Source organism: Tursiops truncatus, chromosome 4, assembly GCF_011762595.2.
Source record: "Tursiops truncatus isolate mTurTru1 chromosome 4, mTurTru1.mat.Y, whole genome shotgun sequence".
Lineage (NCBI taxonomy): Eukaryota > Metazoa > Chordata > Mammalia > Artiodactyla > Delphinidae > Tursiops > Tursiops truncatus.
This window is the reverse complement of record NC_047037.1, coordinates 136348286-136375546: the sequence shown is the minus strand read 5'-3', so window position 1 is coordinate 136375546 and position 27261 is coordinate 136348286. Positions and strand designations below refer to the sequence as shown.

General features: G+C 44.4%; 1 long non-coding RNA gene across 1 annotated transcript; it reads right to left on the bottom strand.

Annotated features, from left to right (window-relative positions):
* Nucleotides 1-6225: 6225 nt before the first annotated feature.
* On the bottom strand, nucleotides 6226-26976 carry LOC141278619 (uncharacterized). The gene is made up of 2 exons (XR_012331614.1): nucleotides 9991-26976; nucleotides 6226-6852 (listed from the first exon to the last, which is right to left on the bottom strand). It is a non-coding gene; the product is annotated as an uncharacterized lncRNA (long non-coding RNA).
* Between the last annotated feature and the right edge of the window lie 285 nt (nucleotides 26977-27261).

The window sequence follows — 27261 nt, the reverse complement described above, 5'->3', positions numbered from 1 at the left end:
CCAGGACCCACCGGGACTCTTCCACTCTGTCTTCTGTAGCTCTGCTTCCGCAATCCCCAAACCCATTTTCCTGGCAGCATTTCAATTCTATTCAATGAAAAATTATTCGGCTCCGAGGGTGGCATTTACAAGGTGTGGGGAGAGGCATGAAGAGCGAGCACGTGGTTGAATAAATACCAAGCTGGTCAGAAAATAACAAAGGAAATATCAGCCAGAAATTTACGACCTGCACGTATTTTCCTTACTTTTTTCCGCCATGTATATTCATCCAGACTCCCTGTTCTTTGACCGAAATACCCAGAAACACACCCATCTTTTTTGGCCCGAGGAGCAGAGATGTTTTCAATGATCCAACGTGTCTCTTGTTCTAAGAGCCCTTAAAGGATGTGAGTTATGAGGCCTTTCCTCCTGCCATGGATCCTTTAAATTATGCTCATAGCTTGGCAAAGCACTCTTAACTGCCTGGCCCATAAATCAGGCGTTGCCGCAAATTTCTTGCTTCATTGCCAGTGAAGAATCCTCCTGGAAGATGTTCATGCTGGAGTCGTTAGTGAAGCTCCCGCCAGATCAATGGCCTTGTCGGACCAGGGCCCCCGTGTGCTCTAAGAGAACACAGGGCAGCCCCAGAATGCACTCCTGAGGAGTTCCCCAACCTGGGTTGAGCCTCGGTCCTCCTTGGCTGTGTGATCTAGCATCAACAACTTCATCGCTCTGGGCCCCTCATCTGTAAAGCGGGAATCATCTGACTTACCTCCCGGATTGTTTTGAAGGTTAATGAGATTAAGTGTGTGAACCAGAGGCTATGAGATTAAAAGATTAGAAAATAACAATAGAATATCCTGGAACACAGCACGGGCTTTCCCCAAAGACTCCTTACTCTTGGGTCCAGCTCCATGGGAGAAGCCCCTCCTTTCTTATCCCACCAACTACCCACAACTTTCCACCCTTGTCATTCAAAATACTGCTGGACCGGGAGCCCCTGCACTGCAATAGCGGAAGAAATAGGCCTGGAATTTGCTGTGGACCAAGCCTATTTCATTCTCTTCCTTTCTCTCTGAAATGCAAAACAGGCAGGACACACACCACTCATCCAAGTTGCCATCCAAGTTGCACACCCCAGCGTGAGAGGCCGGGTCCTGGTTTCTTAGGGCATCTTCCTGCAGGAGCTCCAGGCCGTCCTCACAGCCTGGGGCCACTGGTTTTCCTTTTATAATGCTTTTCCTCCCTTAATTTTGGCCACAGCCCAGGGTTTCTCCTTCCGGGGCACTTCTCAGGGTGAGTCGTCCATGGCTGCAGCATCTTTGCTCCGTTTGATTGTGAAATAGTAACACAAGGATGTCACTCCAGATGTAGAGTGTGTATGAGTTGAGACTTGAAATCTCAGTCCCAGCCACAGCTCCTGATGGGTAACCAACTACAAGAGCTGCCTTCTTCCAGGGAAGGCAATCACATCTATCAGGATGTGTAATTGGCTGTTCCACAAGTAGATGGCTGGGGAAAGCAGGGCCAGAATCAGCAGGCATAACGCCCACAGCCGACAGATTGGGGTTCACTGAATATATAATGTCTGTGCTTTCAGAGCCCCCCAGAACTTGCTTCCCTGCAGGAAGGCTGTGGTGGTCCCTGTACTCTCTGGACATTTGTAGGTCTAGTCTTTGGCCGGAAGCTCTGGATCTCTGAGGAGAGTCCTGGGACAGGATCCGACCCCCAGCATCCAATCTGATACAAAGTCATCCTGGAAAGAGACTCCATAAACGCCCATCTGAAGGTTAAGGTAATTTGGATTCTTAACCCTGCCTCAAAGAAAAGGGTGAGTGGTTAAAAAAAATAGTTTAGTTTAGGTAAATTCATTTTATGTTTTACATTTGTTGTGTTAGATAATTCTATAATAAATATAAGTAATGTGAAGACTCCCTTCACTTTATTACATGTCTGAAGTCAGTAGTGTGAACGTAATGTGGTTGGCTGTAGACCTTTGACTTCCGCAAATCTTTCTTGGAAACTACTCATAGCCCTATATCTTTTCTCAAATTAACTCCTGCTTCCTCCCATAATCACTGTATAATTCAGTGGTAATGCTTTTTGAAAAGCATTTTTGGTGCCCCTTGCATCTCAAAGGTGGCCTTGTCAAGGATTGTACATTTGGGAATTAACCCTTCATCTTCTTTTAAATGTGTTAGGTCTGTTCCTTTAGCTTTTATTCCTTTTCTTTTTGTTTTGTTAAGGCAAAATTCACATAACGTGGAATGAACAGATCCTAAGTATACCATTCAACAAGTTTTGACAAATGGATAAACCCGTGTGACTCTAGCCCCAGTAGTAATACAGAGCATTTCCAGCACCACGGAAAGTTTACTCACGTCCTTCCTATTAATCTTTCTGCCCCAGAGAAAACCACTGTTGTGGTTTCTATCAGCATAGACTAGTCTGTCATGTCCTAGAACATCATATATAGGATCAAATAGTGTGTATTCTTTTCCATCTGGCTTGCTTTACTCAACATAATGTTCTTAAATGCATACGGTTTCATATATCAGTAGTTTGTTCTTTTCTGCAGTTGAGTAGTATTCCATCATATAAATACATCACAATCCACTCTCCTGGGGATGGAAATGTAGGTTGTTTTCAGTTTTTAACTATTAGAAATAAAGCTGTTATGAAGATCCTTGCACGACTGTTTTAGTGGACATACATTTTTATTTCTTCTGGGTAAACAAGTGGAAACGCTTAGTCATAGGGGAGGTGAATGCTTCACTTGACAAGAAACTTCCATTTTCCCAAAGAGATTGTACCGTTTTATACGCTCATGACAACATATGAGAGTTGTGGTGACTTCATGTCCTGAACAAGCATTTGGTGTTTTGGGTCTTTAATTTTAGCCATTCTCCTGGGGCGTAGGAGTACCTCATTATGATTTTAATTTGCATATTACTGATGAATACTGAACGCTTTCTTATGAGCTTATTGGCAATTAATGTGTCCTTTGTGAAGTATATGTTCAAATATCTTGCCCCCTTTTCTTTCTTTTTTTTTTTTTTTCTTTTTCTTTTTGGCTGCGTTGGGTCTTTGTTGCTGTGTGCAGGCTTTCTCTAGTTGTGGTGAGCAGAGGCTACTCTTCATTGTGGTGTGCAGGCTTCTCATTGCGGTGGCTTCTCTTGTTGCGGAGCACGGGCTCTAGACTCACAGGCTTCAGTAGTTGTGGCTCGCGGGCCCTAGAGTGCAAGCTCAGTAGTTGTGGCACAGGGGTTTAGCTTGCTCCGCGGCATGTGGGATCTTCCCCGACCAGGGCTTGAACCTGCGTCCCCTGCACTGGCAGGCGGATTCTTAACCACTGCACCACCAGGGAAGTCCCTGATTGGAATGTTTTAATGACCTTGAATTCCTAGAATAAATCTTAGTTGGTCATGATTACCCTTTTTATATGTTGTTGGATTCTAATAGCCAATATTTTGGTAAGAATTTTTACATCTGTGTTTTAAAGGACTACCTTCTGTAATTTTCTTTTCTTGAAATGTTCTTGCCTGGTTTGATGTCAGGGGATTCCTTGTCCATTTTCCAAACAATTTGCACAAGATGTACATTATTATTTCTTAAATACTTGGTAGAACTGACAAGTGAGCAATCTGGGCCCTGAGTTTCTTTGCGGGAAAGTTTATAATTACAAATTCAATTTCTTCAACAGATATAGAGTGATTCAGACTTTCTATTTTTCTTTGACTATTATAAATTTGCTTCATTCAAGAATTTGGCCATGTTAATTAAGTTACTGAATTTATTAGCAGAAAGCTGTTCATATTTCCTTATCCTTTTCATGCCTTTCAAATCTGTAGTGATGTCTCTCTTTTATTCCTGATATTAATAATTTGTGGGTTTTTTCTTCAGTCTTTTGAGGCATTTATGAATTTTATTCATCTTTTTGTTTTATTGATTTTCTGCACAGTTTTCATTTCACCAATTTCTGCTCACATTGCCTTCTTTCTACTTTGTTGGATTTAATTTCTTTCTTCACTTTTAGCTTTATGGATCATTGATGCTAAACTTTTTCTTCTTATCTAATATATGTACTTAAAGCCATAAGTTTCCTTCTATGTACTACTTTACCTGAATTTCACAAATTTTAAAATCCTATTTAAAGTATTTTTAAAATACTTTCTAATTTTATTTTGATTTCTTCTTTAATCCATGAGTTATTTAAAAGTATGTTGCTTAGCTTTCAAATATTTGGGGACTTTCTAAGTATTTCTTAATTAATCCTACTGAGACCAGAAAGTATTATTTCAATACTTTTTAAAGTGTTGAGTTTTATTCTGTGGTCTATTCTAGTGACTGTTCAATATGTATTTAAAAATAAGAAGTGTTTTGCTTTTGTTAGGTGTAGAATTTTGTTAATGATAAACAGGTTAAGTGGATCAAAAGGATTATTTAAATCTTTTTTACCTTTACTAAAATTTTTTTTTTCTTGCGGTACACGGGCCTCTCACTGTTGTGGCCTCTCCCGTTGTGGAGCACAGGTTCCGGACGTGCAGGCTTAGCGGCCATGGCTCACGGGCCCAGCCGCTCCGCGGCATGTGGGATCTTCCCGGACATTTTACATTTTCTCCTTCCCTTCGTGTCATACTGTTTCAGAAATTTTACATCCACATTTTTTATAAGCCCTACAAGATGTTAATATTGTTACTTTTAATCAAATTGGCTTTCAAAGAAATTAGGAAATGGGGAAAATATTTTATACTTTTCCCATATTCACCATTCTTGTTCTTTTCATTTTTGTGTGTTAATTCAAGTTTCCTTCAGTACAATTTCCCTTGAGCCTAAAGAATTTCCTTAACATTTCTTGTAGAGCAAGCATGCTGTCTACAAATTTTCCTAACTTTTTTGTTTCTGGATATGAATCATTTCATTTTTTAAAAAAATTTTATTTATTTATTTTTGGCTGTGTTGGGTCTTCATTTCTGTGCGAGGGCTTTCTCTAGTTGCGGTGAGCAGGTGCCACTCTTCATCACGGTGTGTAGGCCTCTCACTATCGCTGCCTCTCTTGTTGCGGAGCACAGGCTCCAGATGCGCAGGCTCAGTAGCTGTGGCTCACGGGCCCAGTTGCTCCACGGCATGTGCGATCTTCCCAGACCAGGGCTTGAACCCGTGTCCCCTGCATTGGCAGGCAGATTCTCAACCACTGCGCCACGAGGGAAGCCCCATTTTTATTTTTAAAGGCTATTTTCTCTGAAAATGGGACTCTAGATTCACAATTTTGCCTTTTAGCACTTATAAAAAATGTGCCATTATGCTGCCTCACATTGTTTCTAATGAGAAGTCAGAATCATTCTTATTGTTCCTGTGTATGTAATATGAGGAGTTCTTCTAGCTACTTTTAATCTTTTTCTCTCCATCTTTGAGTTTTAGCAATTTAAATATGGTACACCTAGATGTGGTTTTTCTTTGTGTTTATCCTACTTAGGTTTTGTTGAACTTTTTGGGAGGATATTTCTCATCAAGACTGGAAAATGTGGGGACTTCCCTGGAGGTCCAGTGGTTAGGACTCTGAGCTTCTATTGCAGGAGGCACAGGTTCAATTTCCGGTCAAGAAACTAAGATACCACAAGCCGTGTGGCATGGCCAAAATAAACCTTTCACCTTCTATTTCTCTTGCACAATTTTTCCTCTTAGGTATGGATCATATTTTCCTGGTTTTTAAAAAATATTTGTATTTGGGCTTTTGTTAATAGTTACTTATTTATTTGGCTACACTGGGTCTTAGTTGCAACACATGGGATCTTTAGTTGTGGCACGTGGGATCTTTTTTAGTTGCAGCATGTGGGATCTTTTTTTAGTTGCGGCATGCAGGATCTTTTTTAGTTGTGGCATGCAGGATCTTTTAGTTCAGGCGTGCAAACTCTTAGTTGTGGTATGCGGGATCTAGTTCGCTGACTAGGGATCGAACCTGGGCCCACTGCATTGGGAGCATGGAGCGTCTTAGCCGCTGGACCACCAGGGAAGTCCCTCCTGCCTTTTTTGGATGCCTTGTAATTTTTTATTGTTTGCTGGATATTGTTCATGTTGTTATTGAGACTCTGAGTTTTATTGTCTCTCTTTAGAATGTGTTGTACTTTGTCTGACTTAGCAGTTAATTACTGGTGAATCATATATCCACGCGGTGGAACCAATAAGACATATCTAGAACACACAACTAACTCTTACAGCTCAGTAATGAGAAAACAAACAACCCAATAAAAAAAACCCACAATATTTTAATAGACACTGCACTAAAGAAGGTATACAAATAACAAGTAAGCACTTGAAAAGTTGTTCCACATCATTAGTCATCAGGGAAGTGAAAATTAAAACCACAATGAGGGACTTCTCTGGCAGTCCAGTGGTTAAGACTCCACGCTTCCACTTCAGGGGGAATGGGTTCAATCCCTGGTCAGGGAACTAAGATCCCACATGCCACATGGCGCAGGCAAAAACAAACAAACAAACAAAAAAACAATGAAATACTATTATATGCCTCGTAGAACAGCTAAAAATCAAAGAACTGGGGCTTCCCCGGTGGCGCAGTGGTTGAGAGTCCGCCTGCCGATTCAGGGGACGTGGGTTCGTGTCCCGGTCCGGGAGGATCCCACATGCCGCGGAGCGGCTGGGCCCGTGGGCCATGGCCGCTGAGCCTGCGCGTCCGGAGCCAACGGGAGAGGCCACAACAGTGAGAGGCCCGCGTACCGCAAAAAAAAAAAAAAAAAAATCAAAGGGCTGAAAATTCCAAACATTAGTGAGGATGTGAAGAAACTGGAACACTCATATATTGCTGGTGGGAATGTAAAATGGTACTTCCACTTTCGAAAACCATCTGGCAATTTCCTGAAATGTTAAACAAACATTTATCATATGACCTAGTAATTGTACTCCATTTCCTATGAGAAATGAAAATATATGTCCACACAAAGACTTGCACATAAACAGTCACAGCAGCATTCACGATGGCCAAATCCATCAACTGATGAAGCAACAAATAAAATTTGGTATATCTATAAACAGAATACAACTTAGTAATAAAAAAGAATTAACTACTGATATGTGTAACAACATAAATGGACATTAAAACCACTTAAGACGTTAAACAACAAAGATATACTGTATAGCACAAGGAATTATACCCATTATCTTGTAATAACCTAAAGTGGAGTATAATCTGCAAAAATACTGAATCACTATGCTGTACACCTGAAATTACACAATATTATAAATCAACTATACTTCCATAAAAAATAGATAAATAAAAGACATATACCAAAATAAAAAATAAAATATAGCTATGTATACACATTTTGAAATCACGTTAAAAAAAGAGATACATCGATCTTAAAAAAAAAAACTTAAGTGGAAGAATCCAGACACATATGTCTATACAACTATAGAGACAGAAGGAAGACCAACGGTTGCCTGGAATGAAAGTAGGGATGGATCGCAAATGGGCAAGAGGGAATTTTTGAGGGTAATGGAAGTGTTCTAAAAGCTGGATTCTGAATTTACGGACTCATCAAACTAGGCACTTAAAATCAGTGAAATTCATGGTAAAGCCAAATTACACCTAAAAAAAGCTATTAAAATGTGTTATGTTGAGTGAAAGAAAATTTAATTAAAAGAAAGTATTCAATATAAACTGTATTATTCTATTATATGAGGTTTCAGAAGAAGTAAAGTTAATCTGTAGTGAAATATCACAACAATAGTTACCTCTGAGTATTGTAGGTGGGGATTGATTAGAAGGGGTAATCAGGGACTTTTCTGGAGTGATGGTGATTTCCATAACTTGACAGATGTTTGGTTACACAGTTGTATGCATTTGTCAAAACTCATTAAATACGCATTTAATATTTGTGCATTTCACTCTATAAAAATTTTACCTAAAAATAAAGACTATAAATAAATATTGAACTCTAATTAATATTATGCATGTTGCAGCTCCCACGCCTGGCTGTGCATTTGAGGCACCTGGGCCCCCTTCCCCTACAAGAAACGCCAATGCCTGAAGGAAACTCCAAACCATCTTAGGTTTACATTGACTTGTAACCTACCAGAGTCTACCTAACACATAACATCAAATGAAGGAAGGGTTCTTAATACCAAGGATCCTTATTTTTATTGCTCGTCTTAATGTTTTTTCTCCCCTGTCACACTTGACTTATTCCCTCAGTTTGAAACAAGCACACTATTTATTTGCATTACAATGATTCAAATATTAGAACAAATCCCACAATCAGTGGGTCCCTTTATGTCATGGTGTTTCCTCCCACTCTTCCCGCATGGCTCTTATAAATGAACCGTCCATCTTACCACTGACAACATCTGACACTCAGAGACATATGGCAGTAGGCACTAAATCATTGTTTGCTGTACTAAACAAGAGCACTACCCTGAAATCATAAACAGCTAATACTTCTGAGTAAGGAAGCAAATAAAAAGCCAATCCCAATGAACTCAGTTTCTCAGTGTCCCCTTTCTAACAGCCTTGTCATTGCTCACCAAACTCCCGAAGCCACGTCTTCACCTTCCCTTCAAAGGCAAACTGGCTGCAAGTCTGGTCTGTGTTGAACCAAAGGCAACAAGTCAATGAGTCTTTGGGAAGGATGCTCGGTCCCCCCAGCACCCTGAGAACAGGGTGGGGAGGTGATGGACTACAGGCTCGACAGGAGAGGACGGTTTAGAGGACCAGAGAGGAGGCCTTTATACACACCTCTGTGTTCACAGTGTACCCAGGACAACACTGAGGACAGTAACACTTAGCAAAAATGAGGCCCCACTACCTTGTCCACTGACATGGAAGAGCTTTGTTAACCTTGTTTTGCCTGTTTATTTCTCAGCTTCCCTCCCAGGTACTCAGGATGACAGGACAGAGCCTCAGGCTGCCCGTGAAAACATCCTGCCCGCACGGGGACCCTCAGCCCGTACGCATGAGCAAACCGTCCCCACCTACAGCCCCTTCCTGTGCCTTCAGTTTCTCCCCCCTTTTCACCTCCACCCCCCAGTTCTACCTACTCTTGACGGGAATGACTCACAGGCCGCAGAGGTTGACACAAAATCCTCAGTTCTTGCATTTTCTCAAAAGACACCCAGAAACGCATTGGGAGGAAGGGAAATGTACATTCTTGATCATCTACCAGATCACAGATGGCAACACAGAAATCCTAATTTGTTATCTTATAAATGCTTTTCCCTTCTCATCTATCAAGAGAATCTGAAGGTCTGGGCGGCACAGGCTCAGTTTCCCCACCACGTGCTTCAGAACCTACAAGGACACCGCTGCGCCCGTCTCAGTGCCCGGCTGCCACCAAGGCTGCCTGGAGGGCGTCAGGAGGGGGGGGGGGTGGGAGCGCCTCGTGTCCTGTGGACTCAGATCTCACCATGCACAGGGGAGCGTAGTGGGAATTTGGCTTCGCTTAAAGACGGCAACCTCTTAACAAGCGTGGTTCCTTGACCAGCACGACTGAGCGAATGACCCTTGTGCAAAACAGCCACTCCTGAAAGTGACAGGGCTTTTAATTGAGCTCCATTTGTCACCAAATAGCAAACACTCATGTTGCTTGCCATCTGCAAGAAACACCCTTTTGAGCAAACACAAAAATAACCACGCATTGACCTGAATCCTGGAATTAATTAAACTGGGTCAGATGAACTTTAGATGAGAGATTTACATACAATGATTATTATAACAATAATAACTAATGATAATCAGAATGTTTTCAGCTCTTTTGGTCACAAGACCCCCTGGGTTGCCTCAGTAAAGGGGTTTCCATGCACAGAAACCCTGGACGACAGCAGAGGTGACGGCCAAAGAACAGCCCCCAGAGGAGCCAGGCGTGGCCTTCCGACCAAGATGGGCAGCAAGTGTCACAGATGATGTGTCTAGGGGCCCCTCAGTCCCTCCTGCGTGGCCTCTGCTCTTCCCGGTGTCACCCTCCACCTGAATCCTCCTCTCCACCTGGCGGCCTGACTCACCTGGAGCTCCCTCTTGTCCACAGCTCTTCTGCCTCGTGACGCCTGAATGAATCAACCAGCCTGTCAAAGGGGGAGGTCAAGAGAAACTTGGCAGAAACCCTGAAACAGAAAAACACACGTGACCTTTCGCGCACCGTGACAGCGATACCCACTAACACGTCCCCTGAGAGGCTGTTCTCAAGAGTGAGGTCACCAAGATGAAAACGCCATCTGTGCAGAACAGAGAGTACATCCCCTCGCTGCGTGCCTCCAAACCCTCCTGCCAGCGTGATGGTCCGAAAACGGGAGTCACTGCCACCCTGTCACGTAAGCCTCTTGGTCTTGCCCCAAACCCCAGTCTGCCTTTCCGCCTCCATCTTCCCCTCAGACTTGAGGCACCACCAACCTGATCTACTTGGCCTGCATGGGCTCCTGTGGCTACTGTAACATATGACCACAACTTCACTGGCTTTAACAAACGCAGGTGGATCGTCTTACGGTTCTGGAGGTCAGAAGTCCAAAACGAGACTTCCTTGTCCCCGGAACAAACTCGTTTCTCATTCAAAATCCTTCTTAAGTGTTATATCCTCTGTTACCCACTTTGTTCCTCCTCTGATCCTGTAAATCCTTGAAGCGTGTCCATGTTGTGTTAAAATAACTACGTATGTCAGCCCCTGAGACTGAGAACACGCACGTGCCAGGAAACGTTTTCCACTGAAGAGAACTGCCTTTGTCACGTCTTAAATTCCATCCATAGACGGTGGGCCGTATTTCAGGCTTGTCTGCTCTTCCTCGGATCTCGTGGTCTGTTCCTAGACCCTGATTTGGTTGCAGTGGCTTTACAGAACCTTCTGACATCTGGTAAAGCAAGTCCCTGCAGCCCCTATCACTCTTCCTCATTGTGTCTTTCTTGTCTGTCCTCTCAGGAAATGATTCTCCTATATACATCTTAAGGTTGTTTTAACCGATTAAACGCTCTGGGCAAATCGGCGGTTGAGGCAGATGAAAGGAGGGATCGCACTGGGAATTGGGGTTTTGGAGGAGATGGAACTGTTATCCGACAACGGTGGTGGTTACACATGTGTATACATACATTGAAACTAATCAAACTGTACACTTATTTTTTTTTAATCTTTGGCCACGCTGTGAGGCATGCAGCATCTTAGTTCCCCGACCAGGGGTAGAACCCACGCCCCCTGCATTGGGAGCACGGAGTCTTTACCGCTGGACCACCAGGGAGGTCCCAAACCCTTTAACTGTATCCATCCATACCCCGGGGCTGTTGCTGACAGTTTATGCTGAACGCAGCTAGGACCTTGGCAACTTGGCAAATGAGGGGGCGGTTAGATTGGAACTAAGAAGCTATGTTTTCGCTCCTTACAAAAGGAAATAAACGCTTGACCTCGTATTAGTCATTTAGTTCCGTCGGTATGAATTAGTGCTGCTGGCTAGTCACGTCTCCTTGGATGGCTGGCAGCAAGTCGCCCACGGATGGCTTCCGCGGGTGGCTCAGGGCAGAGTGCCGGCAGGTGAGGCCGCCGGAAGCCCGTGCCCTGGACACACCGCTCGGCGCTTCGCAGAGGTGCCTTCGCTCAGGATGGCGGCCAGCCAGACCCTCTTCTTGCGGGGCCTCTGCAGCACCTCCTGAGGCAGCCGCTAGGGTCCCGAGACGTGGTACCTCCTTTTGCAGGGTGGAATGCAAGCAAATCCTGCCTGGGGAAGTCCCTGTAATCCCCTGAACTGTGCCCGCACGGCGGGGTCTGGATCTCAGCCCTGGCAGGGGCCTGTCTCAGTCCCAGGTGTGGTGTCGGCTCCCTGTGCCTGTTCTTATTTTATTTCTGTTTTTTCTATATTTGGCCCCAGTGCACGGCATGCAGGATCTTAGCTCCCCGACCAGGGCCTGAACCCACGACCCCTGCATTGGGAGGGTGGAGTCTTAACCACTGGTCCTCCAGGGAAGTCTCTGTGCCTGTATTCTCTAGCGGCCTCTTATTAGCCATTCCCCGGTACTCCTGTTCATACTTCTTTATACTAAGCTTTCCCTGTACAAATTTCTGTGTGGTTTCTGTCTTCTGGATGGACCCTGACTGACACACAGGCTAAGCAAACAATTCCGCAGCAAACGTCAGCTGCCTTTCATGGAGAAGGAAGGATGCCTGAGAAGGTGGGGTCAAAAGCCCAGAGGAACCGAGGTCCATGGAGATGGCCAACGATGATCCCCAGGCCCCAGTACTCCTGCTGCTATGTAGACCCCTCCCCATTTAGGGACGACCAACAAGATACTGAGGAAATGACAGAGTGAGGAGATAAGTCATAGAGACTTTGTAGCTTCTACCTAAAGCTCTTGGCATACTGGACTTGGTGGAAGCTAGGTGCTATGTGAGGATGCTATAGGGGTCATACGCAGAGATCCCCATGGTGAGGAAATGAAGCTTCTGCATGAATTCAGTGACTACCTAAAGCCTCTTACCAACAGTCTGGAAGGGAGATATCTTGGCAGGAGACCCTCCAGGCCCAGTCAAACTTTCAGATGACTGCAGCCCTGATGGACATCTTGACAACAACCTCAGCTCTAGTGACCCCAAGCGAAACTATCCCATTGAGCTTCTCCCAAATTCCTCACCCAAGGAGACTGTGAGATAATAAATGGTTATTACTTTAAAGCCACTAACTTTGGGGGTAACTTGTTATACAGTATTAAATGATGTATACACATAGTCTCAAAGTATCTCCCATCAAATGCTAATGACTTACAAAGGGAAAGCTAATAACTTTACAGTGGAGAAAACTGAAAAATACCACTTTAACCAAGGGATCAAAGTTAACATCACCAGTAATAAGATACAACAAAAGCCTATGCCTCCTGGTGTGATGTAATGAGAAGAGCACAATATCACTTCTTGGTATTCTTACCAAAAATGTATAACCCTAATTTAATCACAAAAAAATCAGAAAAGACAAATCCAACGGAAATTCTATAAAATACCGGGATGGAACTCTTCAAAAGTGTGAAGGTCCTGAAAGACAAAGACTGGGGAATTGTCCTGGAGTATAGGAGACAGAAGAGACATGACAACTAAATGCGACGCGTGATTCTGGTCCAGAAAAACGACGTTAGTGGGACAGCTGATGAAATCTGCATAAGGACTGTAGATCAGTGACTAGTATAGTATCAGTGTTAACCTCCTGACTTTCATAATTGTATTGTGGCTACAGAACATGGTTACTTTAGAGGAAACTGGATGCAAAGTATCCGGGAACCCTCTGCACTATGTTTTTAACTTTTTAATAATCCTGAAATTATTTAAAAATTAAACGTTAAAACTAAAATTCCTTAAAAATGAAGGTAAGGAGGGCTTTCCTGGTGGTGCAGTGGTTAAGAATCTGCCTGCCAATGCAGGGGACACGGGTTCGAGCCCTGGTCCGGGAAGATCCCACATGCGGCGGAGCAACTAAGCCCGTGAGCCACAACTACTGAGCCTGCACCTCTGGAGCCTGCGCCTCTGGAGCCTGTGCTCCACAACGGGAGAGGCCGTGACAGTGAGAGGCCCGCGCGCCGCGATGAAGAGTGGCCTCCGCTCGCCACAACTGGAGAAAGCCCTCGCACAGAAACGAAGACCCAACACAGCAAAAATAAATAAATAAATTTATTTTTTAAAAAATGAACGTAAGGAATAGTTTCAAATATCAAAAACTAAAGTAATTCACTACCAGTAGACTGCAATTTTAAAAAAACAAAAACTTGGGCTTCCCTGGTGGCGCAGTGGTTGAGAGTCTGCCTGCCGATGCAAGGGACATGAGTTCGTGCCCCGGTCCGGGAGGATCCCACATGCCGCGGGGCGGCTGGGCCCATGAGCCATGGCCGCTGAGCCTGCGTGTCCGGAGCCTGTGCTCCGCAACGGGAGAGGCCACAACAGTGAGAGGCCCGCATACCAGAAAAAACAAACAAACAAAAAAAAAACTTAAAAGGTGTCCTTCAAGCAGAATGAAAACAATCCTAGTTGGAAGCTCAGAGATGCAGGAAGGAATGAAGAGTATGAAAAAGGGTGAATCTTACTGTGGGTAAATCCTACCGACTGCTGACTTCATAGAAAGCAATAAAATCTACTGTGGGCTAAAAATAGAGTTCAGATATAATAATCATATCATGTAAATTGAGAAGTATGTACAGTTAAAAATATTCTAAGATCCTTGCATTGTCTAGAAAGAGGGTGAAGTGCTTTAATAATAGTAACCTTAGATAAATGAGTGTCACACTTTTTAATCTCTATGGTTACCACTAAAAGACAAGTGGAGTGTTGGATAACTTCCAGACTAATGGGGAAAATAGAATGATAATTGAAAAATATACTATCAACCCAAAAGAAGAAGAAAATTACATAGAAATAGAAATCACTGGGGACAAAAAGAGTAGGTAATATAATTCTAAATAATGTATAATTCCAAATATATTCTTACTTATATTAAATCTAACATATAATTAATATGGAATCAATGTACAATTCCAAATACATCAGCAATTATATTAAATCTAAGTGGATTAAAAGTCCAATTAAAAACAAAAAGACTTTCAGAGTGGATAAAAATATGTCCAGTCTGACTCTATGCTGTCGACAAAAGACAGATAGAAAACAAAAGGATACAGAAAGCCTGAAAGTAAAAGGATAGTAAAAGATATATTATGCAAACACTAATCAAAAGATAACTGGTACAACTGTACAAATTATAAAGAAAGTCAGGAGTAAGACAAGGAGGCCCACTATGTTTTCTACCACTCCAATAACTGCACTGGAATTATTAGCTAATGTCGCTAGATGAGAGAACAACAAAATGACAGCCACTGGAAGGAAAATATAAAACATCCCTGTTTGCAGATGATTTTATTGCATACTAGAAAAGCACAAGAGTCCATGGACAATATACTAAAAAAAAAAATGAGAGAATTTAGTAAGGATATAAAATTAACATTAAAATACCATAAAATAAATAGCCTTCCTATATTCATATAATAACCAATTAGAAGATATAGGGGAAGAGAAAAATCCCACTTACAGTACAAACAAAAAAGGAAAAATACCTCAGCATAAAATTTAAAAGAATTGTGTAAAACTTTTATGAGAAAATTTTACAACACTCCTGAAAGACACAAAAGTGGATTTAACCAATGAAAAGACAGACCATGTTCTTGGATAAGATGACTCAACATCAAAGAGAATCAATTCTTCCCAAGTCAATTCATCATTCACAGAATTTTCTTCTGAAATTAGATATATTTGAAAAGTCATATGGAAAAAAATAAACCAGCAAGAATAACCGGGAAAACTGTGAGGAAAAGAGTGATAAATTGGGGGTACTGGCCTGCCAGATACTAAAACGTGCCACAGAACCTCTGCAGTGAAAACAGCGTGCTTGTGGTATATGGGTAGGCTTACACACCATGCAACATGTTAGAAGGTACGAAAGACCCAAGCAATTATGACAGTTAACATATGACAAAGGATACATGTGAAATCTTTAATTAATGGGAGAAAGATGGACTTTTTAATAAAAGGTGTTGAAACACCCACATAGCCATTTGGGGAAATACAAAATCGGATCCTTGCCTCACAAGATAACAATAGAAAAAATTACAAATGGATCAAAGATTTAAATGTAAAAAATGAAACTATCAAACATATTAGAGTGGGGAAAACTGTTCTATCACCCAAAATATAGAGAACAAACTTCTGGATCTAAGGAGATTTAAGAAACACAACAACTAAATGCAATGTCTGGACCTTGATTGAATCCTAGTTTGAACAAATCAGCAGTGAAATATATTGGGGGGACAATGGGGAAAGTTGACTGTGGACCTGGTATTGGATGTGACAGTAAGGAATTACTGTTAATTTTGCTTGGTTAAGCAGGAAATTGTCATTTTTTTTAGAGATGCAAATTACTGAAGTAATTTGGGTGAAATATCACATTTTCAGCAAAACAAAAAAAAAGGTAAGTTGAAGAGATTTTTGGCGTATTATCATAGAAACTCAAAAAGTCTCTGAATGCTTCTAGTTTGGGAAACTCATTGCCTTTTTGTCCTTACTGCAGTTAGAAACTATAGCTGGAATTTTGTCACAAAAAATATCATTCTAGAAAATGCCCCAAATGGCACCCAAATCAAACTCTGAGCAGTGGACGTTCACATTCAGCTGTGCCTGATGTGGCTTAGTACCTAAGGATTGCCGCGGCCCCGAAGGCCAGCCAGGGCAGCTGCCGGGGCGGTTGCAAAAGGGAAAGAGGAAATAATTCCTCCCAAGGACATAGAGGCCCAGAAGCCAGAGCTGAGGACAGCAAACCAGTGTCTGGAAGGAGTCCTGCAGTGGGGCGTGCCCAGAGCTTTCCCAGCCCCCCAGCACTGGGGGCCCAGGGCAGCCCTGGGAAAATGAGCGCTGGGGTGAAGGGGCTGCCCCATTTTCTCAGCTCTGCAGATCTGAGACCAGGCCGCCAGGGAAGTGATGGGCAGACAGTGTTTTCAGGGCCTGCTGGAGATTAGCCCAGGATGCCTGGAGACGGGTCATTCCAGCAGCAGGAGGACTGTGACATCACGCTCCACAGGTTTTGGGGAGAGCTAGGGCTGGGCGTGGACAGGTAAGGGCGGGGCGGGGGCGGAGCTAGGGAGATTCTGTCTTCTCACCACAGTTCCTCTTTCATCCCAAGGCTGCTGTGTCTTGGGAGAACTTGGTCACACAAGAACAAACCCTTGGGCTTCCCTGGTGGCGAAGTGGTTGGGAGTCCGCCTGCCAATGCCTGCCAATGCAGGGGACGCGGGTTCGTGCCCCGGTCCGGGAAGATCCCACATATCGCAGAGCGGGTGGGCCCGTGAGCCATGGCCACTGAGCCTGAGCGTTCGGAGCCTGTGCTCCGCAACGGGAGAGGCCACAACAGTGAGAGGCCCGCGTACCGCAAAAAACAAAAACAAAAACAAAAACCCTTTCTCTGTGTTGAAAGTTAGTCAGAGAAAGGAGAGGAGATGCAGACTCACCCTTTCCAGGGCAAAAGTCACCACTCTGCTTGACCGGAAGCATCACAGATGGGCAGTTAGCTGGTCCCCTGCAGCCGTGGGCCTTTCTAGAAAGACTGAGCCGTCAATGCTCTAGAGGTAGTTTTAAGGTCCAAGAAGTTTCCTTTGACAGTATGTTAACACTTGCTGTCACCTCCCAACCCGAGGTTTACATATCTAATCTTGAATAGGGTTTATTTTCACCTTATAAAACCCTGATGCTACTCTTGTGACTCTGGTCTATGTGGTGACATTGGGCTTCTGTCCCATGTCTCTCAACGGAGGAGTATCACCTGGGACCCAGATGGGCACACTTCTCAAGCCCAGACTTTTCATCACCACAGATTTTTTGCAATTTAGGCTTATAAAACATATAACCATTTATTAAATACTCAGAGACCCAAAGAAACTTGTCTATTTTTAAAAAATTGTCTTCAGGTTCAAAAAACAAAATTCCCTTGGTGCAATTCTTACCTGTTTTTTTTTTTGTTTTCCTTCACCCGTTTCCCGGTCTTTGGTTGTGGTCCAATGCCTGTTCCAGCCTCCTTCAAACCACCTGCACCCCTACCCTGGCCTCTTGATAGCGGGCATGTCACCCTCACTCCAGCCCCACCCAGGCCTGCTCAGCCTGGATGCTGGGTGCACAAAGGTCACCTTCGATGGCCCCCAGCCCCAAGCTTCCGATCTGTGCAAACAAAACAAAAAGAATCTGCCCCAGGGTGGTATCCACTGTAAAAACAAAGAATGTTACCCACCATTCAGTTCTACAAGGATTAAGTCCTAGTTCACCCTGAAAGAAATTCAGGACAGAAAACAGGAAGAGGCACTCTGTGCTTTGGAAAAAACATACCCCTCAGATAGTTGGATGTATATCTCAGAAAGAACTTTAATGAACCCAGATTCTTGCATCTTCCCCTACATAGAAAAGCACTAAAATCATTAACTGAGATACCTACTCCTTGTGACTAGCAGTAGTGTTTTACCAAGATGTGTGCTTGACTGCACGTATTCCTGAGCCAAAAATCTTGTATATTCTGGTTCTCCCCCCACCTCTTTGGAGCAGTCCCCTCAGAGCTACTGAGAGGCTGTTTCCTGGGCTATATAGTCCTCAGTCAGATCCTTGAATAAAACTTAACTCGTAATTCTTACATTGTGTGTTTTTCCTTCAGTCAACACCATGAATGGAGGTGTAGCACCCCTCTGCTTCCCTAAAGCCAGAGGGGTAGAGGTAGCTGATTCCTCTCTCTGGCCTGAGAATGTTCTGTCAGGTACAAGAGTGAGACATGGTGTCTCTCCATCCATGATTCTGTGAGCAACTTCCTGCTTCAGGGAGTCCCAAACACACAAACTTCAAAAAGCTTTTGGAAAGAGACTTAACGGGTCCGGCCAAATTCTCTTCCTTTCCAGGAAGCACATGCTCCCATTCATTCTTTTACTCCACAGGCGTCCCGCATCCTATATTGACTTTACCCCAAGCACTGGAGAGAGAGGAGGAAGGAGAAGCAGGCCCTGCCCTCCAGGTGCTGGCCAGAGAGACATTGTTAACTTTGACACATTGGTCGACGTTTGCGGGTGCACACAGGAGCCGTGGAACACAGGCAGGACCCTGGGTCATGGAGGGAGGGGGCACTGGCAAGGACCAGGAAGGCATCACAGAAGATCAGGCTGGGAGCAAAGGCTGATGCAGGCACATTTGAGAGGCTGGTGAAGCTGGAACACAGGAGGCTGCGGCTCAGTGGGGCAGGTGGGTGTCAGCTCTTGAATGAATTTTCTAGAACCTTAAATTATATCCTGGCAGTGATGGGGTAGGATTTTAAATGGAGGAGGTCAATGTTTGTCTGTGAGAATGCTATCAGGTAAGTGATGGACCGACCGGGGGCCTAGGAGGCAAGAGACAGAGCTGGAGTCGGGGTGGAGGCTTGGATGGGAGGCCGTTTCGGGTAATGGTGAGTGAACTCGCTCAGTCTGAAAACCTAGGCTTGAAAACTGACTCCAAAATTAACAGCTCTGTGACCTTAGGCCAGTTACTGAGCTGCAGGTAACAGTCCTTACCTTCTGGAAATCTAGAACAACTAATAAGAACTGACAGTTACTAAGCTCTGCTATGTGCCAGGCACCGTTCTAAGATTATTTATAATATAAATGTATTTAATCCCACAATAACCTACAGGGTGGGTGATAGTCTCATCCCCATTTTACAGATGAAGAAACTGAGACCCAGAGAAGTTGAGTACCCTAGTCGATCAGAAGCACAGGAGCCTGAGAACTTGTGGTTGGCATCTGAAGTGGCGGCAGTCTTGCGGGACTGAACCCTTTTACATGCAGAATCTGATGCTAACTCCAGGTAGATAGTGTCAGAATTGAATTGAATTGTTGGACACCCGGCTGAAGTCTGCATCAGCAGGAAAAGGTAAACCTTTCAACGCCTTTGTACGGGCAAACTGATGAGTGGAGGTCAGGCATCCGAGGACAGACCTTGTCAGTAGACAAGCTTTGAGCCACAAACTGGTCTATCACTCCCTGCTGCTGGACACGGGGCTGTCCCGTTGGTGGTTCTCTGCATCATGGCCTGGTCCTATACCAACAGACCATGGCCCAAAGACTCTTTGGGGAGCAGAGATTGTTTCTGGGAGTAGGGCCAGAGGGTCCTGGACCTCTGTCCCAAACTTGCCTTTTGGTGTACTAATCTGGAGACTGAATTCACTTACTCTTTCTTTGCTCCATCTATTGTAGGAGAAGGCAGATTTTTATTTATTTATTTATTTATTTTTGGCTGCATTGGTCTTTGTTGCTGCGTGCGGGCTTTCTCTAGTTGCGGCGAGCGGGGTATACTCTTCATTGTGGTGCGCGGGCTTCTCATTGTGGTGGCTTCTCTTGTTGCAGAGCATGAGCTCTAGGCGTGAGGGCTCAGTAGTTGTGGCTCGTGGGCTCTAGAGCACAGGCTCAGTAGCTGTGGTGCATGGGCTTAGCTGCTCCGCAGCATGTGGGATCTTCCCGGACCAGGGCTCGAACCCATGTCCCCTGCATTGGCAGGTGGATTCTTTAGCACTGCACCACCAGGGAAGTCCCAAAGGCAGACTTTTTAAGAGGCCAGATATTAAATGTCTTAGGTTTTCTGGGCCAAGAAGCAAAACTCTAGGATATTGTGTAGGAATTTATATAATAAACAAAAAAATTTAATTGGTGAAAGCCAACTATAATAATAATTGAGTATAATTTTTGTGTAATACAGGTCTAGTAGTAAGAATAATTTGAATTCTTTGGGGGAGATAACATTTCACTTAATTGAAGTTCAAAGCTAGTGATTAGTATCAAAATTAATTGCACACCTTCATATGCTAATGCTGATTTGTAATGAGATTTTACATACTTCATGTTTGAAAATGTCTTCCCACGGATAGGTACTTCCCAATACTGATATCAGTCGATGAGCACAAGGTTTTTAACTGCACATATTTATCGCTTGAAAGACATTTATAGGGAATTCCCTGGTGGTCCTGTGGTTAGGACTCCACGTTTCCACTGCAGGGGACATGGGTTGGATCCCTGGTTGGGGAACTAAGATCCAACATGCTGTGCAGAGTGGCAAAAAAAAAAAAAAAAAAAGAAAAGAAAAGAAAGAAAGACATTTATAGAATTCTATTAGATTTTTCTCTTGATGTTTGCTTTTTAGCAGATTAATCACTTCAATTGAAGGTTACGTGGAAGCTCCTCAATTGCAGCTAATGGATTTTGAAATGTGCACATTTCTTTTGGGTTTACATTAAGGTCTAAAAATGGCTCCTGGAACTGCAGTATGAGCTCAGATAACATACCTGCCGCTAACGTGTGTGGGAATAATGGAACTCTTCCTCCTTGTTTCAACTTTTGACAACATGTTAACATTAGTTGTGATCCCAACAACGTTAGTTCTTGTTGAAATGCCTTTACCATAGTGTGAATTCCATGTATAAACAGTTTTCCCTTGTGATTTTAGATAGAATTCATTAGGAAACATTATCAATCTGCAGCAAAAGCTAATTTCCAAAGCTGTTCAGTGTTTGACAATAGTGGTTGAGGGCAGTTCTTCTTATTCAGAAAAGTTTCAGTCTTGGTCCTGAGGTCAAAAATTGAAATAAACTTTACAACTACTAAACCACTGAACTGTTGTGTTATAGACCAGGTCAGGACTTTCAGCTACTATTTCTGACAAGAATTCATGGAACTGTTGCCAGGTAAGTCCACAACAGCAACTGAAGTTCACTGTTGACAATATTGGTTCAATAACACATGATTCAAATATTTTCCACAACATACCCAGTGATTTAAATAATACAACAAATAACCCTACACTTTAACATGTTATATTATCACAAGCATTGTAAGTTTGTCCTGTTAATCCTTTTTCTACTCTTCACATATTTTTTCCACCATCAGTTGTAGCACATCTTAGCAGATTCCACTTCAGGTTGTACTCAGTTTCTCAACTTTGAAAATATTTTTGTCTGTAGTTGTTACACCATAGGGTGTGCACAAAGGCTAATTTCCAACTTAGCACAGGTTCCTCAAGTAAGCTAACATACATCAACTCTTGTAAAAAAGAGTCACAGAAAAACACTCAAAATCATTTGCTTTGTTTTTTAATTGACTATTGATGTCACTCCTGTTGTCTGCAAAATTTTGGAGCTACTCTTACCATCGAAAGGCTGGTAGTTCTAAACAGGCTTACTTTCTCTGGTGGTGTTTCTTCAGCTGCTGCATCACACACGATTGAATTAACCCACCATAGGTAAGTGGCTTTCCTTGCTTGCCTAATAAACGAGCCAATCAGAAACTGACTTTGGTTGCAGCCTCCTTTTCCATTTTTATTTCTGTGAAGGAATTCTGTGATGAGATGTTCAATTTTAAATTTTCTAATTTTCCTGACCATTGCTTCCTTGTGAGTTAGAAGTCATTTGTTGGATGTTTAGACTGGTAATGCCAACACATATTGTATTCTTTGTAATGTGACAGCTACCATATCATTGCGTGTTGCCACTTAATTCAGGAACAAAATAACCCATACTCCATCAAAGCTGTGATATTTGAAATCCACTTTCCCCTTCTCTTGTTTTGACATAATGACCACACTGGTAATAAAAAATGAATGCGTGGCATGGCAAAATAGGCAGCACTGAAAATACTGTTGATTTACAACCGTCACTGCCACGTGCAGGGCACCAAACAGCAGGGCAAAGTGAGTGCGCCACGCATGCGCTCTGTGGCAACTCCTCAACGCTGCCAGTGTAGCAAAAAGCAACCACAGGCAATATGCAGATTTTAAAATGTGGTGGTGTTCCACTAAGACTTCATTTATGGGTACTGAAATCTAAATTTCATATAATTTTCACAACATGAAATGTTATTCATTTGATGTTTTTCAACCATTTAAAATATAAAAACCATTCTTAGCTGGGCAGGCTATACCAAAGCAGGAGGGTGGCTGTGATTTGCCAACACCTAACCTTTGGCGACAGACAGGAAGCAGAGGCCAAAGCCATCCCTGCTTTTCCGGAGTCTCCTGTTCCTGAGGGGCCCACCGCCCTGGAACGATGTGCTGAGGGCTTGCTGCCAGCCGCATGTGGGCAAATGTGAGTAACGGCAGCAAGGAGCGAGCAAGCTGAAACGCTTCAGAGAGAAGAAAAAAGGGAAGGCTTCCTTGATAATCACTAAAACAGCATGAATCTCCTTATTTTTTCTTCCATTTACAACTCTATTTTTACCTTTGTTCAGAGAGTCCTCAAGAGCCTCACTTAATCCAGAGGCATGGGCTGGGGGCCTGAATTAACAATCTGGATTTGCACGATTTGTCTGGACTTGGCGGACAGGCGGGAGAGACAAAAGGGGCCTATGGCTGCCACGTGGCAGAAACAGTCTCGGTGAAGGGCTCCCGACTTTGTCACACGACACCCCAGACACCAGCCTGAAACACCGCCAGGGAAGAGGTGAAGCCGGAAGAAGAATGCTGGACCCTGGAAACCAGAAGGAACAAAAATGACCTTGGGAGAAAGGAAGGGGGACAAGGGACAGCATTTAGAGGAGGAGAAGGGGAAGCAGCAGAGTCTCCGTGTTCACTCTTCAGAGTCTCCCGGGAGCTATTTTAGTTACATAGTTAAATGAAAAGACAATCAGAGATAAACCTGTTCAACATTTCCAGGTTCAGGAAAGCCATGTCTATCGTGGTTCATGAGAACAATGCAGTCCTTCCAGAATCACTAAGCTTAGTCAGCCCATATGCCAAGAGTCTACATGAACTGATGTTAGTCTCACCCATAACTCCACTTCGGGTGGTCACAGCAGCTGGAGGGATCGTCCGGCTGCAGGTTGTGGTATGTGATCCCAAAAGTCGAGGTCATCGTGGCGGCCAGAGCCTGGCCTGGAAGTTGGAGGCTGTCACTGGTCAGGTGTGGCATCTTGAACAAGCCGCTTCAACTCTTAGGTTTTCTCCAAGGTTTCTCTTAGGTTTTCACCTCACCCAGTGAGGTGCCAAGCAAGTGATTCTCACCCTTGCACGTGCATATCAATTACCCACAGCCGTTGTTAATACGCAGGTTCTGAGTAGGTCTGGGCCGGGCCTGAGGATCTGCGTTTCTAACAGGCAGAATGGGCGATGCTGATGCTGCAAGTCCCGACTACGCCGGGTGGCGAGGGTCTAGGTGACCTCTCTGCCCTCGCTAGTCCTAAATCATCTGAAGGCCCAAGGCAGGCGTGGGCTCTTACTTTTCCGACTGTACAGGTTTCTCTGGTGAAAGTGCCCGGGCTCTCCTCCCACCTCCCTTTACGTCATCTCAGTCCCCATCACCTGCTTACAGAAGGACCAAAATCGACCACCCCAGGCCTCACCTTCACCCCTTCAACCTGTCCTTTTATATCAAACGATCTACTCGACATGCCCACTTAAATGTCCTGGAAGCCCTTAGCACTCAAAAGTCCTGAACTGCAGGGAGATGGTGTAGGAGAGCTGCTCTACCTCAAACGCTCCCAATACCATTGACAGCACGGCCGCCACCAAGCTGCTCAGGCCAACGCCTCCACTCCTGCCACCCCCCCCGCCCCGCCACTCACTCGGTCCGATCCACACCCCAGGCCTGCCAGCTCTCCTTCCTAAGTGGCTCTGGACTCCATCTGCTTAGGAACAGATACCTGCAAGGCCTCTCACTTCCTCATTTCGTCAGGCTCTGAACATACTCTTTCTTCAAGATTCTAGAACATTCCCACCACCACCTGGCTAACTCCCATTCACCCATTAGGTTAGCAGCCTAACCCTCAATTCCTCAGGGAAACCCCGTCCAGTCCCTGGACCAGAAGAGGGTCCCTGTTCACACCCTGACCCTAATAACACTCGGCTCAGCTGGAGTTGAGCCCCACCCCCAGGAACAGTGATGGACTTGGCGTCAGCCCTAGGACGTAGCCAAGTGCCTTGCACAGGACAGGTGGTCATGATACTTTTCTCTCAGGTAGTCCTCATGTCACCTGCCTCAAGACACACCCCCTTCCTCCAGCTAGTAAGACATTTTACTCAGAGTAGGGCTTTCCATTTATAAATTCTACTTCCAGGGTTAGTACTGATTGCTTCCTTCGATTCGGAGTGTCGTCTGCAGGCAGCAGGGGAGATGTTTCTAGTTCACTCCGGTTTTATCCGACCAGTGAGGGGAGTCACCGCTAGCGCCCCGCTCCTAGTGAAAGCCAGGCAGGGCCCTCACCCACAGAGCAAGCTGAGCTGCGGAGAAGGACCGCAGCTGGTGACTACGGGGGAAGCCGCACAGGACAAGCCCTAACTTGACTCCTCCTGGACCAGTACAGATGTGAAATCATTGCCCTTACACGTGCGCAGGAGGCACCTTCAGAAAAGTGTCCACGGTCTCAGCAGCGCCCACCTCCCCACGCCGGGGGCAGGACCTGGGCGACAGTCGTACTGAGTCAGAGAGTGGCGGTGATGAAGACCGTGTGAGCCCCCCTGCAAACGGCAGAGCATCTCTCAGGTCTGACAGCAGTCTTAGATTCACCCCCATCCTACTCTGATCCGAGGTGTGCAGTCAGCACTAGGGCTCCTGCTGGCCAGGCCCTCACGCCAAAGGCATGTCCAGAGGGCAGAGATGTGCCCGCAGGTCAGGGAAAGACGGAGAGCTATTAAGAGGCACAAAAGCAGCCCAGTTTGGTTTACAAGAAGGAGGCTGTCCATTGTATGTGAAATTTAGGATCGTGGGGAACTCTTGTCTCCCCAAAGCATTTTATCTACCTCAGGGAAACATTTAAATCCATTATTAGATCCATCGTGAGCTCCACCCAGCTGCAGCCACAGGCCATGTTATGCACGTGCTCCTGTGCGGTAACGTCAACCACACACATATGTTCTAACTCGAAGGAACAGACTTTCTCTCTTAAGGCATTTTTGTCCTTATGCTTGCTCTGAGGAAAGGAGGATGCCTTAGGAATGAAAAGGGAGTCAAATTACAGGCCCCCAAGCTGGTGGAGGTACACAGTCCTCTAACATATGAACAAAATAAAGAATAAAAACAAAAAAAACCAAGCAGCAGCTAGCTCCTTAAAGCTTTTAACGTGTGGGTTATAACTAAGTTTTGAAAGCTTCCCCAATTATATTGCTGTTTACGAACTTGGGAACTGATTTTTTTACTTATCCTCCTTTCTCCCTAAGTCAAATCTCTGAAGGCTAAAAATGTAACATATGCCTTCAAGTGGGAAAAGGGACGTAGGGAGAGGCCACCGGACACATGACGGCCAGGTTGAATGACAGTGCTTGTTAAAAAATGGGCCCTTTCCATAGTTAGGCCTCCAAACAGCTTCCTTTAAGTTACAGAGAAAAATCCTTTATAAAACATTTAAATATCACACATTATATCAAAGCCAACTACAAAACACACAACCTCAAAATTCTAAAATAGATGTAGGTACTATGCAGTAGCAAAATCAAGTAGGAAGGGAATAACGTCCAGTTACAGACTCCAGAAATAAAAGTAAACTGGAAAGTAATCCTATTTAATCCTTCACAGAGAACACTACTCGGTTTCCCACAGGATGCTTGTTAAATTGATACAGAAGTAGATCCATTCATACTGTGGACCCAAGCTCTCTAGTTACAAATTATATTTATTGAGCACCTCCTACATTGTGCTAAGATTCTTATGTACATTATCTCAGTGAAGCTGCATAAAATCCCAGAGTGGATACTACAGTCATTCCCATTTTACCAAAAAAAAAAAAAAAAAAAAAAAAGGAAAGTGAGGCTTAGAGAAGTAAAACAACTTGCCCAGGATAAGAGCACGGATAGCACGGACTTGAACCCGATTCTAGATTGAAAATTGCGGCCACTGCACTGCGGAGCCCTCCGGAATGTCTGCACGCTCAGACCAGGTGGCTCATGCCCTGGAGAATTTGCCGCTGGGCCAACAAAGACCACACGAGACTGAGGTGTGAAGCAGCACGGCCCAGCCCCATCTCTGGGAAATAAACTTAACACGTGCCATTCTCATGGGACATCTGAGAGCTACTGATAGGTTGTCACACCAACCCCTTCCAAAAGGGAAGATGACAAGAAACAAACTGTGAAAGGTTTACACACTTACATCTGCTATTTTTGCCTTTCTTGGAGGCTTGTTTATAATATTTTATAATGCAGGCTAAGTTGTGAATTTTAATTACCCATTGATATATATTTAATTATATACACTTCAATAATGAAACTATTTTAAAACGTTCTTCAGACTTCCGGGAAGATGGCGGAAGAGTAAGACGCGGAGATCACCTTCCTCTCCACAGATACATCAGAAATACATCTACGCGTGGAACAACTCCTACGGAGCACCTACTGAACGCTGGCAGAAGACCTAAGACCTCCCAAAAGGCAAGGAACCCCCCACGTACCTGGTTAGGGCAAAAGAAAAAACTAAACAGAGACAAAAGGATAGGGACGGGTCCTGCACCAGCGGGAGAGAGCTGTGAAGGAGGAAAAGTGTCCACACACTAGGAAGCCCCTTCGCGGGTGGAGACTTCGGGAGGCGGAGTGGGGGAGCTTGGGAGCCGCGGAGGAGAGCACAGCAACAGGGGTGCGGAGGGCAAAGCGGACAGATTCCAGCGCAGAGGATCGGGCCGACCGGCACTCACCAGCCGAGAGGCTTGTCTGCTCGCCCGCCGGGGCGGGCGGGACTGGGAGCTGAGGCTCCGGCTTTTGTCGGAGCGCCGGGAGAGGACTGAGGTTGGCGGCATGAACACAGCCT